This window comes from Ixodes scapularis, unplaced genomic scaffold (assembly GCF_016920785.2).
Source record: "Ixodes scapularis isolate PalLabHiFi unplaced genomic scaffold, ASM1692078v2 PGA_scaffold2__306_contigs__length_199485367, whole genome shotgun sequence".
NCBI lineage: Eukaryota > Metazoa > Arthropoda > Arachnida > Ixodida > Ixodidae > Ixodes > Ixodes scapularis.
In genome coordinates this window covers 6,237,700-6,243,699 of record NW_024609857.1, presented here as the reverse complement: position 1 = coordinate 6,243,699, position 6,000 = coordinate 6,237,700, and positions in this window count along the sequence as shown.

The following is a 6,000-nucleotide window of genomic DNA, read 5'->3' as shown; positions in this document are numbered from 1 at the left end:
ATTGCGTGCGCTTGTCGAATTGAGGACCTGTACCACAGGGTATCGCGAAAAGTCATCTATCACCACCATTGCATATTTCCCATCGGGAAATGGACCACAAAAGTCATGGGATACTTTTTCCCAGGGACTGCTGGGAGGTTCGGTAATCGCAAGGGGCTCTTGAGTTGTTTTGGGTACTGCAACTTGGCATGGAAGGCAACTCTACACCAGCGTGTGCACAAGGTTGTCCATGCCTGGAAACCATACCTTTTCTCGTAGTAATTGTTTCGTCTTTACGATTCTCCGGTGACCTCGGTGTGCTAGTTGCACTGCACGTTTCTGGAGACCAGTTGGAAGGACAAGGCGTGTCCCTCTAAGGATGAGACCTTCTGGTGTTAAAGTGAGTTCTGCCTTCATAGCTGCAAATGGCTTTAGTTCTGGTAGCAGTCAGTCGTTACGGAGAGGATGCTGGATGGCTCTCACCAGTAGCTGCAGCTGTTGGTCTACTACTGACGATTTTCATCGCATGTTTTTGAACGTACATTCAGAACTTCGCCTTTAGACCGTCGGGCGCTGTGACTATCTGATTCGCACAAAAAGACTGACGATAGAACCTGCCGCCAGAGCTTTGTGTTCTAGCCGCTAGGTGCCATCGATTTCGCTGGAGCCGCCAATAAGGTAACCTCAGATTTTCAGAGCTTTGGGGAACGAACTGGAATGTCAAGGGCATAAACTGGAATGTGAGCACTAAAAGTAAACTTAAAATTTTGAGAAAACCACAACGACGACTAAATGACGACCAACTGAGTCTTACACAAAGTGCAGTGCCGAGGAATTACCCATTGAGCTGCCACTGACCATGTGAGCGCTATGGCGACAATCGATACGTTGGCATACATAATATTGATCATGGACGTTTACTGGAAGTGCTCTGCACATGCGCGCGATGTATTCGACCTTTCAACTCTGATACCACACGCTCTTCGGTGGAAACCGGAAGATATACTTTTGTCCCGTTTTCCACGTCTTGGAACGTGCATGGTCATCATTGTCTTCTCTATGGCGGCCTCGCTCAATTCGAATGTTTAGCCACGCCCAACGCTTTTCAGGCTGTTTATGGACGCATGCGCCCACAGGCACTCGTTCTTTGCCCGCTAAAAAAACGAATAGTTTGCTGCTGCCGAACAGCTGGATTCCAACATAAAAGTGCCGTCCCTCCGCCATTCAGCGCGAACCCGCCAACTTTCTGACGGCATAGAAATAGAGGAGCATCCGACAGCGCCCTTCACTCCAGATCGACGCAGAACGACGGCCCTCGCCGCATTCGTCATTGGACGAACCGATTTTTTTTTTTTTGTACGTATTTTGCATTTGTTAGGTTGCGAAGAACTCTTGTTGAGATAAGGCAATAGTGACGTGTTCTGCCCGGGTTCACCTACCTTGACGAACGCTCTGGTCGGCCGGTGGACGGCCGTCCTCGTGGCGGATCCGGGCGTCCCACAAGACTCTAGGGTACACGTCTCGCACGCACGTGGTCCTGGGGAACCAAACGGGCGCCTCTTTTTTAGGCCTAACGAACGACGCTCTAGTCAGTGACAAGATACGAAGGGCGTGGTTTATTACGGTCCCGTCTCCTCTAGCTTCCTGATTGGTTCCTCGGCCTTCCTGTTGGCAAATGCTGCAATCTGATTGGCTACCGAGGAAGGATACTCGCCACGCCCTGCACTTTGTAGGCTGTCAGTGACCATAGTTGGAACAAATATGGAGAAGCTGAACAGGCCCCGGGAACGTTATTCTAAAAAGTTAATGCCGCCTCGCACGATCGCCCGTCATTTGTTTTAGCACTTTGGCGTCATTATTGGGGCTATTGTTTAACTAACCAGGAAGTTTAAAACTGGGAATATAAGCAAAATTCGCAAGAGCTGATGACCCTGGGTTGCTGGCTCCCGACGGAACATTTATGTAAAAAAAAAAGAACAAAAAACATCATCATGCAAAGAACTAACGGACACCCGAGAGAAATTAAAAAAGGGTATAGGTCTACCACGTGCCAATACACAATACCTTAATTTTTCTACGCAAAAAGTCTTGTATTTTTTTGCATTTTTCGCTATTTCCATCTCATCCTCGTACTTATTGTACTGCTTTTTTACGTGATATTCAGAGCCACGACACCCCTCGCTCCATACAATGCCTACCTACTTCTCTAGCGAGTCCATTTGGTAAGGCGACTGAAGGATTGCCCTCACACCCTCTCGATAAACGTCAGAACGGTGCCGACGTTAACGAGTTGATGGGGTTAGTCAAAAGCAGTTCCCAAAAGTGCAACGTCACTGCGTTCGTCGTCTTCCGGTTCGAATGTTATCACTGGCTTAATCAATCACGCGCAACCAACGCGCAGTGACTTTTAAGTTTTTAGCCTGCGCGCCTCTGTTTTTGTGTCTTCACGACTGACTACAATCTGAGTATGGTGAAACAAAGTACGCGGTAAGAAACTAAAAAAGAGGAGGGAGATGCGAACGCGCGGCGACGTCTTAGCACCGAGCTCTGATCGGAATGATTAGAGGGTCGACGCAAAGCTAGCTCCCTTTGTCTCTACTCAGTGTTCGAACGTGTTCGAACGCTGGACGCCGGCGCTTGATGTTCGAATGCGTTCGAACAGTGAGACAAGGCAGCTAGCTTTGCGTCGACCCACTAATCATTCTGATCAGAGCTCAGTGCTCTGGCTCCTCCGCGCCCTGTCATCTCCTCCTCCCTCTCAATAGCTAACCGCATATAGTAGCTCCCGTACAAGAATGTCAGATATGGCCCTGATATATTTTATATACGGCCCTATAAGATAATATATGCAGTCAAATATGGCCATATTCCGCCATATATGGGAGAAAATACTGCCATATTCGGCCATATAAGTCGGAAAATTCTGCCAGATGTGGCCATATAAGTGCGTAAATACGGCCATATAATGCCATATACGCGTGCAAATATAGCCCATGATAATGATATCTGGGCCTGTTTCGGTCGTGCAAGCAATAATTCATATGTACTCGCCAAGACACTAGTTGATTGATCTATATTGCATGAGTGTCATGGAATTGGTTAACTATTAACATCCTTAAAGTGAAGTTATTAGTGAAGTGAAGTGAAGTCTTGCACAGATGAGAAGTCACTTTTGGTAATCATTTGTAAAAAACAACAATATACCGGGTGTTTTCTTTTTTTTTTATTCTTGCAGATTTGTTTTAAAAGTAGCCGTGAAGGCTACACCTATGCGGTTTGTGCGAGTGAGTTATACGCCCAGAGGGACATTATTTTGTTTGCTAATCTTTGCGATAAGTCGGATAATTAATTAAAATTCACTAATTAGCTCTCAATTAGTGAAAATAGACATGGTTTCAATTAGAAACTTGCTGATCGTCGTCCAAAACCCCTAAATCAGTCATATTTAGAAAGACTTTAAGCGTGTGTGAAGCGCAGTAGTGCGCTGAAGTTACCACTCGTGGAGCAGGTACAAGGCTGGGGCTAGATAAGAAACGGATAAATTGCGCGGGCGCCTTATCGACACCGCTAGCCTTGTCCCTGCTCCACGAGTGGTAACTTTGGTGCGCTTCTCACGCGCTGAAAGACTTTCTGAAAATGACTGATTTAGGGGTTTTGGACGACGCTCAGCAAGTTTCTAATTGGAATCATATGTCTATTTTCACTAATTGAAAAGTTAAGTAGTGAATTTCAAATAATTAGCCGACTTATTGAAAGATTAGCCACTCACATATTGTCCTCCTGGGCGTATAAGTCACTTGCTCAAACCGCATAAATGTAGCTTTCATGGCTTTTTTTAAAAATAAAACAACAAATCTGCAAGAATAAAAAAAAACACCCTGTATATAATGGTTGCCTTATTTGATTGGGACATATCTCGCCTGATACGGGAGGCAGATATACCCCTATTTGGCAGACCCAGATATGAATATATAAAAAAATTGGGCAGATCTGGCCTTATAAGAACTGATGTGCTTGATAAGCCCAGATATGGCCAATCATTTTTATAACCATATTTTGTTTTATATATAAGTCCAAATCTGCCATTTTCGTAAGGGAGCCGTCATTAAGTTGTATTTATGCGGCCGTGTGGCGGTGTTAAATATCGAGCCCCTGTACACATTCGGAAGCTCCTGTATGCATGCTATCCCGCAAAAAATCTCGGAAGAAACACCACTCATTGGTCTCGCTTAAACGAGCTTAACCAATCGAAACGCCGATCTGTATCGGTCATGCAGAAAGCCGTTCACCCCTATGCGGGGAGCAAGTCGTCTGCTTCTTGCACAGGAGATGCAGTGATGTCAGAACGAGGCCGAGCTTTGATTGGCTTTGATTGACAGGATAGTAGGTATATATGAATGATAAATGTCTTGAGGTCCACCGACTATTTTTTTTTTCAATCAGCCAATTCGAGTTCGGCGTTCTGACATCATCGCAACGCCTGTGCAAGAAGCAGACGAAGTTGCGCTCCGCATTACTAATGAGACTGCACGGCCATTGGAGTATTATGCACCATCGCATTTCCGACCGGCTTAACGTATTAAAGAAGACCAGTTATTGGGGTGCCACCGAGAAAATGTACACACTTTTTTTTACGGTATGGACACGCGGAGTGATTGGTGGGACATATATACTTCGAAATCAAAACATCGCAAAAAGATGACGGACAAATATATGTAGGAGACAGAGAGTACGAAGTGGTCAGAAATAACACTGTGCGCACGTTTAGGGACGTATGTCTAATTGCGTAAACTAACGACCACTCAGTCCTGTAATGACCCAAGTCCCACAACAAAGCTCCGGAACACTTATCTTTGTTTCGTCATGCTTTACGCCGAAGTAAAGTCTTTCTCTAAAATGTTGGCCTCGCCTTGACCGCGTCTCTCCAAACTTTTCGTAGAATTCTTTAGTCCACACTCCGTTGCCTTAGTATACGTTTGGTGTGGATTCGATTGGGCGGGCAGATGGTCCGACGGATCCTCACCTGGCATCAATGAAGAAGGCCGAGGTTCGGTTGTCCACGCTGTCTTTCAACCTGCTGAGCTCCCTGTAAGTGAAGACAGTGTCGCCCAGAAAAGGGCTCATTGTTACGTTAATAATAATAATAAAAAAGCCGTTAGGCAATTTTGATTACGAGCACGGTGCACGGTGCGGTTGATGAACATTGAGACCTCAAGGACCAATGCATTGGCTTCAAGAACACCCTGACCCTCAGCGTTAAAACTAACCACTGAAAAACTTTTGTTAGAATCATGGCATATTCCAACTACTCTAGAAAACATCAATAGGTCTCTCGTAACGTTACCATTCGTCTACGTCAACGGGCTTCGCGATATCGCCAATTCATAAAGAAAAGCACCATCATAAAATCAAAAAGCGAAAAAAAAAATTCCTTCTCAACAACCATCACCCCAGTCGCCGCTGAGGAAGAGGCCGAGTAGTCCTGGAAACGTCGGTTCATAATTAAGGCTTGGTTTGACGTCGTCCCTTTTAATTAGTTTTGTGACACCGAGACACACATCTTTCAAATATTAACGTTAAAGTGCCACCGTAGAAGTTTACTTAGAGCAAAACTTTGATATTTTCAAGCTTGAAAGAGCCCATCTTGGAAGTTTCATTCACTCTAAGAAATGCCTGCACGTCTACTTAGCCGCAAAACACTCAAAAAGCCAGTCTCTGCGATCTAGGAAATCAGCTCAGCACATGATGAAGCGGAACATTCGCTTGGACCTCAAAATGTGCGTTGTGGCATTACGCTATGCAAATCATCATGCTAGCATTGCGTAATGCCACAAAGCAGACTTAATTTTGAGGTCTAAACATATGCTCCGCCTCATCATTCGCTGGACTGATTTCGTAGATCGCAGAAATTGGCTCTTCGAATGTTTTGTGGCTGAAGGCTGGACTCCATGGGACGAATATGCTGCGAAAAACCGACGAATTTTGGCCGGCGGCTTTTGTTCTGCGCGTGGCACCAGCACA